Here is a 12,393-nt window from a genome sequence, read left to right as displayed (position 1 = left end):
CTGTTAGATTCCAGAGAAGGTAAAAACATAACTATTTAAATGACAAAAACCGTTCCTGGGAGAGGAACAATTGGTAGAGTCACTTATAGGTGGTTTATATTTTTCCATGTAATCTTGGTGCATATCGTGAAGCATATCGCCCTGGCAGATGACCGTTACCTTAGCTGGCTGGAGTGCATTAAATAGTTTTTCAGTACCCCTTAGTTATGGTAAAACAACCACTGCTAACATGCACCATGTTCTGCAAGAATCTGTACCTGCTGTCCAGCAGGAACTGGCGATATACAATGCAATATACACATAGCTAACCAAATTAGTTTGTAATTTTAATAGATTTTTTATCTATCCCTTTTTCCCCTTGAAACGTGTGCTAGATTTCCAAATTATGAATAAATGTATACCCAGACAGCAGTGTAGGGTGTAATTATCAGTCTGTTGGCAAAGCACACCTAGCTGCGTGTGTGAAAGTAGAGTAGTTAGAGAACGCAGTTGCTTGGCAACACAACCTCAATGACACTATCGTTATGACAATCCTGTTGCCTAAAGGGGCGCATTGCATCCTTAAATCATGTTTGTGAAATTTTATTTTTTTGTGTGTGTTAAGTTTAGACCATAACTTGAAATGGTGATTTAAAAGGTGCTGTTCTAAGTAGACAAAACATTAATTCAGCTTTATAACATATTATGCAATCAAACCTTGGCACACAAACTTTTAAGCAACAGTCTGCCAGTGCCTGCTTGTTTGTCACATGACATCTAAGCATTCTCTTAAAAAATGAATAAAGCAAGACTTTGCATAATTAAAGTTATTTCCGAAAATGCGGCATTTTAGTAACGAAATTGACAATTTCAGCAGGGTGGGTGGAATGGCACCTTTTAAATGAGGCTGGAGGCGCAAGCGGAACATTGGTAGGAAGGACCTGTAACAAATGTGGCAGATACTCCTTAATGAGTTACCACATGCCTTAAACCTAAGAACAATTTGATGTTGATCTTGGAGATTGTGTAGAAGAACTCTAGGTTGACAGTCTGTAAGCTCACACGTCACCTTCTCTGAGGTCCTAGTACTGAGAATGGCACAATGGGTTATTGTACAGTTTTAAAGCAAAGTTCTGCATCTGGTGCAATCAGCAAGGAGATTCCACTGCATTCCCTGCTCCACATTTAGAACTTTGCTGCAAAGTAGCCATTTCTACATAGAACTGATAACTCCTGCCTTTAGAATTGTGTGTAGAAAAGGGGAAAGTCCCACGCAGGCATTGACGTACGTCGGTAGAGATCCGTCAATGCCATGCCTCCTCAGAGAGCTATAGTATAATACCTTCTCTTTACCTTTTCTGCTCTTGTCCCAAAATCACTTTCGGGTTATGAAAAGCAAATCTAGAGCTCATAGATAAATCCCAAAGACTTTTGCATGAAGGGCCTCTTAATCGTTGGGTCTTTTTTAAGATACAACTTTTTCTTAGCTTGCGATTTGATAAACTGTGTTCCAGTACTAAATATTTATTGAAATTGCATTTTTATTTCTCTGGCTTCAGGTTTGATCCCTGACATAACCTACCATGTTGTTTCAATAAACATGATCTATTTTAATTAGACTTCTCCAGAACAGGTACAAACATTTAAATGTGCTGATGCTAATTCTTGAAATGTAAAATGGTAATTACTATCAGCAGCTTTTTAGGTTTTATTGCGTTTTTCTTATTGGTAACACTTTTTCCAGAACAGCATGTGACTTGATCTTAATTTTTTTTTTAAATGAAAAACCTCAAATATTTTGTTTTCTTAATGTTTACTGATATTTTTTTCTATTTTAAGTAAATATGTAAAGTACTAGTTGCTCAAGCAATATTTCACTAGGCCAAGTTAGATAATGCTTCAGGTTGTCCATGAAAACTCGAACAACCCTCTTGAGCAAGTCAGTTCTGAGCCCTTAGGAGTGGCATTGCTATGGCACCCACCAGAGCGCATCTGTTCTGTAACAAGCTTTGGGAAAACTGATTTCATCTAGTGAAAAATTGTCTCATTTGAATCTGAGTAACTGGTGCTTTGTTGACATACCTCAGAAACCATCCTCTCTATCATGGAGAAAAGACACTGAATTTATACCGTAAGGGGTTTTTAAACTGTGATGAGGCCTACCAAGCAAAACGTGAAGAAAAAAAGGATTTTGCTTGCCTATGGCATCCATAATCCAAAAACGATAAGACCTGGACGAAAAGTTCATCTATCGTTCTCTATTAGCATATTTGGTAGGCCCATTTTGCATCCCCAGAACATTACCTCAACAAAAATTTAGTTTTTGAGTATTTTTTTTAAATCGGACCTGGAAGTCTCTCTGGTTTAAAAAAAAATATATATCGTTATGTAATATTTGTGTGGTCTTGTGTATTTTTTTTTCTGTGTGTATATTATTATTTTCTTTTTTATTGTTGAACCAAAGAACCTCGGGGGTGGGAAATATATGTTTTAATCACTATTTTCAGCCTTAGAAGTAAAGTCTGAATTCCAGGCATGCACTGGGTCAGTGAAATTAGGTTGGGAGGGAGGGTAATACTTTAGGAAGGGGGGGCAGTTTCTGCTGGTACAAAGATAACATTTGTTCAGGAAATTTTAAATTTTTTGCAGTAAAGTCACTATTAAATGAATGAGAAGAATCTAAGTCTTTGTGTGTTATTTTCCTCTGTATACGATTATAATGTTATTGATTTCACTAGTGATAGAATGATTGACAGTGTGGATGAATTTGTAAAGGAACAGTGATTCAACGTTCTGTATCAATTGTTTAAAAAAAAAATCCACAGTTTAGAATTTTATATAGCCCCAATGCCCCCATTTCCTAAAACAGTTCTTTTTTTGTTTTTTTTTTAATCAGCCATTGGTTCCAATCTGCAATAATACCCACCAGATTTACAATTAGGATAGACATTCAAAAGATCATATAAATCTGAGATTATTGTTCCATTTTCCTAATGTCTTGTATCTCCATGCCCAGAAGTTTAGTGGCAACATATTAGAAGTTTTGCTGGGATTCTGGCTACAAAGCATTTAATTCATATTTTATTTAAACATTTTTAGTGTAATGAAAATAGACCACCATTTGAAGAGAGATTTTAAGGGCTTCATAAATGTTTTTTTATATTTCTTTGAAGTAGATGAATGAAAACTTGTGTACAGACCCTTTATCCAATGTATATTAAAGGATGACAAAATGTCATGAAAAAATAAGGTACAAACTCTACTTTTAATAATATTATGAAGTGCTGATTCAGTTGGTTATGAGCTATGCGATAGTTTGCCATCCCTGACAGCCTCACTGAAGAATACTTTTTAAACCAACAAACCAAAACACCTTTACTATCATGTTCCCAAAAAATAAACCAATGTAAAGTAACATTGCAGTATAAGTCTACCTTGAACTCATTGTGTTCCTCAAACCATTCTTGAACCATTTTTGGTCTGTGGCAGGGCGCATTATCCTGCTACAAGAGGCAATGCCATTAGGGAATACCGTGTTCATGAAAGGGTGTCTGCAACAATGTTTAGGTAGGTGGTACGTGTCAAACTAACATCCACATGAATGGCAGCACCCAACGTTTGCCGGCAGAATATTGCCTAAAGCAACGCACCCAGCCAGACACGTGATGTAAAAGAAAACACACTTCATCAGACCAGGCCACCGTCTTCCATTGCTTTGTGTTCCGGTTCTTATGCTCACATACCCATTTTAGGCTCTTTCTAAAATAGACAGAGGTCTATTTGGTTTTTTTTTACACTTTTCTATCAAAACTGACCTTTTTTTTTTGTTTTTTTTGTTAAGCAATTTGAGCAACAGTAGCTCGTCCATTGGATTTGACTACATGGGCCGGCCTTTGTACCCCCACGTCCATCAATGAGCCTTGGCTGCCCCTTAATTCTATGGCTAACCTGCATCTTTATCTGCTTTTCGAAAGGAGCCAGCACATTTCATAGGTGTCTTTCTTTAAATAAAGTCTTGCATGTACTTAAGTTTGCTTTTGTCTGCAGGAGGTAAGATGGCTGCCAGATCTGCATCCTCTTCTACAATACAGAAATGTTTTCTTCACAATCATGTGTACATGTGCCCTCAAAAGGGTTAATTTATAACTACATTTTCAGGAAATCTTCATATAATACATCATTTGTACTTGAGAATAATAAAGCATCTTAAAAAGGAGGAGAAGTGAGTATCATGTTAAGCAACATCTACAGGCCTGCAATTTTTAATAAGGCTGTGCAAAGAACAAGAGGTCATCCATTCATACTTGAAGAAAGCAATTATCGCTGAAAAAGGTTCTTTACATTAAGAACAATAAAGATGCCAAATTTATTACATACGGTCGTTGTGTCATTAAATTCAAGAGATACTGTTAAATACAGCTCAATGACGTTTAGCAAAGAAGAGTATACAGGAATATAATTGGGACAGGATTTATTATATAGCTTGTTGAACTAGTGAGATGTTCTGGAGGGAAGAAGGATTTTTACCATTTTGGTGCACAATTGGAAATCGCTTAATTGTCTTTTTCAGCATAAATTACTATGTTATGTTATCTGTTACCACTCTGGTTTAAAATATATTCACAGAGTCAAGTTTCTAACTGGTTGAAGCAATGTTATTGTAGGTAATAGGTTCTAAATACTTATACTCTTTATAGCAATGTTGGCCCATACTTTTCAAAGCCAGCATATGGTTCTACAAATTCGTCACCAGGGTTGTGTATTTCTTGATCACACTTGCTAATTTGCCTGTACCTACGCCCGTGAAATATAATCGCCGGAAGGTAGGGTCATTGTTGTTGTAAGTAGCCAGACACATATGATATAAGGCTTTTTCCTACATATACTGCAATGCCTTGCACTCCATGTCAAGTAGAGCAAACACACCAAGTGATGTTGACACAGACTGTTCTAAAAGATCCTGCCCGCACCCCCCCTTTTTTTTGCTCCTTATCAGACCGGTTCCAGTGCCATGTGCGTACACACATACCTTTTCACCATTGCCTGCACACATACACAATTACGATTTAATTGGCTTCACTGAAACGTGTATGTTTGGTGAGCCTGCAATGGATTCTGGAAACCTGGATGTAGATTCACAGCGGCGAGCCTGGACAGGTAGGGTGGACTCTGACCGCCTACGGTAATCACTTGAAGAACCGGGCACTTCTTATGAATGATTCATGTCTTTTGCAGTTCCATATTTAGATTATTTTTAGCTGTTCCTCAACTTCTACTTATATGATGCTGAATACTTCTGCTTAAAGATTACTTTTTGTTGCAACCCACAAATGATTAATGTTTAAAATGTTTCCAAAATTCAGAACTCTCACAGTAGACGTGACTTGCTTTTGCACATGAACTGAAAAAAGTTTTTTTGTTTTTTTCTTACATTGTCTCCTTTTGGGGGGTTTGAGAGGTAGCCATGCAGTAGTTTGAAAGTTGGCGTTATAAAATCATTTAAAATGTACAAACAACTTAAATATGCAGCTGGCTTCTACCTGGAAACACGGCAATTGCTGAATTAGCCTTTATGCCCCTTTTCTGTATAGGGCACAATTATTTACAGATAGGTACCTGTCATCTGTATGCTAAATAGTGTTGAAATAATATGAATCAAGCTCTGTACTTCAGACACATTAACATGGTACAACAATCACCCGCCACATTTCCCTGTTATATCAGTCCAAATCTATATTTTAATACAGAGGCTTTAATTCCGAAGCCGGCGGTTGTGCGTTATGTTTTTATACTCTTGCAGCTTCCCGCTGCAGATTGCAGGGACTATTTCGTTACCACCATTGATTTTCTATAACATAATATTTGTAATGGACTGTTAAAGGGTTAATATTAATAAAGAGTCATATAGTTGGCTCATTTCTAAAGTTCCCAGGTATGACTTTTACTTTTTGGCAACAGCTGTGTGTGAGCATACGGGAAACTAGTATGAATGGCATATGTGTGGGTATTTTTGCTTAAATGTGTGAAATCATGTTTTATTAAATCATATCACATGGCAATACATTCCTTATGTTGTCATCTTTAACATACAGGTAACCAGGCAGCTGCTTATGGCACTTGGCTTTTTGGGGGAGCCACTATATGGTTGTACCCTATGTTAACTATAGTATGGGTTGTACTGGGATACAAGGTGTATGCTTTAAGTTATTACATGCTTCCTAAAGGAAAAAGACCCAGGTCGCGGATTGGCAAAAAAAATGGGAGACGTTTGTTTTCTGGGAAGGGTTTGAAGTTTTAACAATACTAGGAATTCTATATCTAATGCTACGTTTAGTTTTAAGCGTAGGTGGAGAAGCACTGTAAAGGCGGATCTGTCAACTAAAAGTTTAAGGCATAGTTACATTTACACATTTATTGTAGTTAGTCAATATGATGACCGCATCCGCCTTGTTTTCTATGGCACACTTAATTTTTAGTTGTGCAGGTAAAATCCTACCCTGGAATTTGTGACATGTGTGACTAAGTAATAGGTTCCTTTTCCATAGGTTTGTGCGTTCAACATACTGCGGGGCATCTGCCTTATCTCTCTTAGCCTCACTCCTTCCTTCATCACTTATGTAAGCCGTATACAATTATACAGTAATGTTGTCTATACAGTTATAGTTTGACATGTTCTGTCCAAACTTCAAATACAATTATACGTATATGTCTGCTAAGCATTAGGATCACTTGACCGAGTAGGGTGACCACATTTTATTTCTGCCATTCAGGGACACACAATGAATCAGCTGAGATTACATATACAGGCGTATTTTATATATATATATATATATGTGTGTATATATATATATATATATATATATATATATATATAATATATTTATATTATAATTCATTATTACCAGACATGAGCAGTTTTGGATAATTAACCTCTCCATTACCAGGCACGAGCAGATTCAGAGAATTAACCCCTCTATTACCAGACATTACACACAGTCACACACAGTCACACAGTCATATACATATACCTGGTGATCTTGGTGTAAATTCTCATTCTGGGACAATGCAGATTCTATAGTGCGACGCAAGCCAAGACCCACCTTCAACCTTACACAATTTAGGAGTTGGCAGGAGACTTGGCAAGAAAGTGGCAATTTCATCTTGAGGTCTTCTAGGCCTTGACAGGCCATCAGGCACACCAAGCAAATGACTACTGGAGTGTTGCCCAACAGTGCCTGACACTTTTCCTTTAGATGGCATCCACATTCTTGTACTGCGTCAGCTGCTGGCCTTCAAGTGCCAGGACAGACCAGCACCAGTCCACTCCAGTCCAGTACTGCTGACTTCACGAAGGGCCTTCACCAGTGAGCTTCTGTTCCAAGATTAGTTTTAACGGGCCATTACGAAGCATATTTAAATCAGTGAGGTTTATTCTCTAGGAAGAGTTATAAGGAGAGTTCGGTTTCAGTATTTAGTATGAAGTATGAATGCTATCAGGTATCTGGCCATGCATAAAGCGTAATTCAATGTGTGAGGAAACTGATTTTAAGAGATTTGAATGGATTGTATTCAACATAGTACAATGAAAATTATAGGTTTGCTTTTCTGTTCATTTTTTTCTCCTTTAAATATATTCTAAAAGCATTTTATTAGACGGGTTAAGAGTTTATTTAATTAAGCATGGCTTTTTCTCCAACATGGCAAAGTCCTTTTGGTGTACATTACTTCAGTTAAAATTTAACACTGATAGCATGTGTTAATGTGCTAAATATATACACCCACATATCTGTTAAATGGTTTTGTGACTTGGTTATGAAGCTGAAAGCAATATACCATTATTAATATGTTATCACCTTGTAATGGCTCACACCAGACCAGCTGATAGCTCTCATCCTAGCAGGGGGTGAAGGCGACAGCTGCTTCTGGATTCTATTACTGTCACGATTGAGAGACACAGAACTCATGACTGTAGTATAGCATGTGGTTTTTAAAGAAGTCTGAATCTGGATTACTGAAGCAGATGCCCTCTGATTAGAGTCACATAGGTCATTTTTTTCAAGACATGTGGGATGTATAAACTTACTTAATGAATCTCATCTTGATTCATCATGAATCTTGCCTTGTGATACCTGTCGAGGATTAAAGAATCAGCAATGATCCAAGATTCATCACTTTCACTCTTTCCAATTCCTGTCACTGCGGGGAAATTTAGAGTCACGGGACCAGCATTGCTGCACAACCCACTCATCTCCCACCTCCCCATTAACAATAGCATGCGTCCTGCAATGTCAGCGGCACCTCCCACCCGCACCCCTCAAGTAACTAATTAGACATCCAATAAACGTGCATCCCTGGGAACTCTGGGTAGCCGGAGCCAGAAAGTTCCCAGGAATTCTTAATACCTTACACTTGTAGTGTCTATAGCTAAGTCAAGCGGGGGCAGATTGGCCAGAGTGGGTCAAGAGGACACTTGCCAGACTAACTTGTTCTATCCCACTTAATATGTTAACTTAATATGTTGTAATAGCATGTCTGCTATAAGGAAGAGCAAGGTAAAGGTGTGGGTTAGAGTATTTCAGTGTGTTTGAGTGAGCGGATGTGTGCATCATGTGTTATAGTATGTGTGTGTTAATGTAAGTGCTTGTGAGAGTGAGTTGGTATGTGTTATAGTAAGTGTGTGGTAGCATGCATGTTGGTTGAGGGACAAGGGGCTGGGGGGCACTCTGATGTGACTGCCCAGGTTTGGACTGGCCTATCTGCATACTAGGGAATTTCCCGATAGGTTGCCATATGATTATATGTGTCTAATACCTTGATAAGTTTGGGAAATTGTTGTCCCCTCGATGATGGCAAGCTGTCCAGGCCCTAAGGAAGCCCCAAATCATGATGCTCCCTCCACCGTACTTCACCATTGAGAAGATGCTTTTATGTGGGTACACCGTGCCCTTTTTGCACCATACATAGTGCTGCGTGTTTTTCCCACACAATTCCGTTTCATCAGCCCCCAAAACATTTTCCAAGTAGCGTTGTGTAAGCTCAAAACTCAAGTACACAGCAATGTATTTTTGGCGATCAACGGCTTCCTCTGTGGTGTCTTGCCATGGACTCTATGCCTGTTTTGCATATGGTAGACTCATGAATAGATATTAACCAGTTCCAATGATTTCTTCAGGCTTTTAGCTGTTACTCTAGGGCTTTTTTTTTTTTTTTTTACCTAATTGAGCATTCTGTGTTGCGCCCATGGAGTCATCTTAGCTGGGCACCCACTTCTAGGTAGAGTAGTCACAGTGCTAAATCATCTTCTAAATCATCTTCATTTATAAACAATTTGTCTAAGTCTGGACTGATGAATATGTAAACTCTTTGAGATTACTTTGTAACCCATTCCAGCATTATGCAAATCAACAATTCTTGATTGTAGGTCTATGAGTTTTATTTTTTCTTACACATGGTTAACACCAGCAGATGTTTCTTGAGAAAAGCAAACTCAAAATGTTTTTTTTTAAATGTCAAAGTAGCTCTAAAACACACCCGTTTCATTGATTGGACTCCAGGTTTGCCATGTCCTGACTAGCTTTTGTTGAAGTGATTAGCCCGGGGGTGAATAATGTATTCATTATGGACAAGAAATATAAAATAATTTGTGTTATTCGTTAAAACAGATTGTGTTTGTTCATTATTGTAAGTTATATGAAGATCATATATTAAGACAAATTTATACATAATTCCTAAGAGTTTACTTACTTTTTCTTGCCATTATATGTGTTTTAATATGCATCTTCTTTATGACTAATTCGCCCAAATATACTTTAAAAATGCATGGTTTGTCTCTATTCTGGACCAAAAAAATATGTTGGACCCCACACATGTGTCGTCTACACAATAAAGGCGCCATGAAATATGGGGCTGGTATTCAGTTATTTCCAGGGGTATTTTTCATTCCCAATCTGGTCCTGTGCCTGCCCACCATGCTAAAAAGTGTCATCCCTCCCCAATGGTCTCACCAACCTTGGATGGTGTGTGTGGCTGTTAGTGTTACAGATAAATATGTGGCACAGTATCTCGGGTTGACACTTAGGTTGTACACAGATATAAAGTATGAGGATTCACAAGACTGTAGACAAAGATGCTTGAATAATTTATGTGCGCTTTTGAAGAAAAAGTTACATTTATATCATGATTACATTGGGGCCAGCTGGCCCTTGATCTAGACACATCTGAAATTTATAGCAAAGCATTGTGAAGCTGAGCTCTACAACACAGTTGTCCTGCTTGACTTTAGCAGAATTCCTAGATGTAATAAATGCATTACATTTCACGTGGTAAACTACATGGTGATTGTTTCCACAGTTTAATCCAATTTTTAACTGTGTTGTTATTCAATTTGCAACACTATTCAATCATAAATCGTTTTTAAGTAGAATATATTCCTGTTTTATAGAATATGGTCTGGTGATCTGGTCTCTCAAGTAATAATTGGCCCTAAAACAAATCCTAAATCCCAGCCCCCATTTTCTTCACTGTAAAGCTGCTAATCTCCTTCACTTTTTATTCTCTGCTTCTGCTTATCTCAATTCATTCCCGCTTTCTCGTTGTTTCCCTCCCTCCATCTCTCTATTTCCATTTCTTTAATCTTTTTATTATCTTGTGTTTGCAGGCTGCACAGTCTGGACATCTCTCTTGTTGTAATATTTCCCAGAATCCTCAGCGCAACCAGAAAATCTACTCTATCAGCCTTTTCTCTTTTAAAGGAAAACTATAACCAGAATAATAACCTATACACTTATTTGAAATCAAAATTAGCTGATAATTTAGAACATAATTGGACGAGTTGAGAGCCTTCATTTCACAGGGAGATACCTGTATAGGTTTTCAAAAGTATTCATGTACCAAAGTCTCTATAATTCTGGCCATTTGACAACCCTAACACACACACAAATCTCTCAACTTACCTCTCAAGTGTGTGGCCCCCCTTGCGATCCGAGTGATAGCTGTTGTACTTGTAAGCTTTGTTCTCCTACTGGGCACCCACCTCCCAGCACAGTTCAGCTACTGCTATTTGGGAAGGGATGGTGCATCGGCCAGTTTAAGATTAGAAGCCCAGAGGACCTCCAAAGCTCGAGGGCCTGTGGGCACGTTCCTAGTATGCCTAATAGATGATCAGCCACTGGGTGAAGTGTTAAATAGGAAGCAGTCAACTGAAGGCTTTCCATTCATTTATTGATATTTTTGGATTGGGCCTATTTGTCCTGGTTGTTTAAGTTTGCTTACTAAAGTATGGAAGTCCGCTTCCAGTGTCACACCAGTAAGCCAACTCCACGTATCTGATATGCTACATCTGTAGTTGAAGGTTAGAGAGAAAAAGGCAGCGTTCCATGATTATGTTGTATTTCTAGTTGTTAGTCATCTAAACGTATACCTAAAATCGACAAACACCTCAGTACCTTGTAGTTATGGGACATATGGCATACAGCTTATCCTGACTCTAAAACAAGACCAAGAGTCTTTACGACAACAAAATAGGCAGACTAGGTAGGCTAAATGGTTCTTATTTGCTGTCAAATTCAATTTGTATTCAATTGTATTTTTGTAGTTTATCCCCTTAATGACAAAGCCCGTACATGTACGGGCTCAAAATGCATTGTTTTCAATGGGTTTAGGGACCGCCCATTGTCCTTAAGGGGTTAAATACCCGAGTACATGAGACACAATAGACTTTTAAAATGAATAGAAATAAGTTAAACTCGTTCTGTAGTGCGGATGCTCTATAATTAATACCGTGGATTTCAGAACACCCTATTGCCAGGTGAGAAGCAGGAAACAAAGTTCTTTATTTCCCCTTCTTATATACTATTTACAATTATCATATAATATAATATAATGGAAAAATTGTTTCTGCTCCTTACTTAACATGTAAAAAAGGAAACTGAGTAACATGAGTAACAAAATTTCTGATAAATCTTTACTGACACCTTCCATGTAGCCTATATGTTTGTGTTCCCTGCTGATGAATAGACACATTAGTACGAGGACCTGGAAGTTCAATAACACCACCTATATTTACTTGTGTTGCAGGCCCAGCCCTACCATACAGTCAAACTAGGTGGATCCCTAGTGTATGGTTTGTCAGGGCACTAGAAACTTCAAGGCCAGCCCTGGATTCAGTAAGAGGGTACAAATACCCTAATATTATAATTTTCAGACTAGGGCATGTGAATGACTTTTGGTTACTTTCTTTGATTACTAAAATAAATGTATAAAATAAACTTAGGCGCTATAAATGTAATTATTTTAAACTCGGGTGAATTTTCCATGTAATCAACATTGTAACATTAAAACTTCTCTTCATGAAAATTAAAAATGATGAAGGTCTAAGGTTCCTTGCATTTTGCAACTTATAGTAGGGAGCAAATG

The sequence above is a fragment of the Spea bombifrons genome, chromosome 4, assembly GCF_027358695.1.
Source record: "Spea bombifrons isolate aSpeBom1 chromosome 4, aSpeBom1.2.pri, whole genome shotgun sequence".
In the NCBI taxonomy this organism is placed as follows: domain Eukaryota; kingdom Metazoa; phylum Chordata; class Amphibia; order Anura; family Pelobatidae; genus Spea; species Spea bombifrons.
This window is presented reverse-complemented; position numbering follows the sequence as displayed.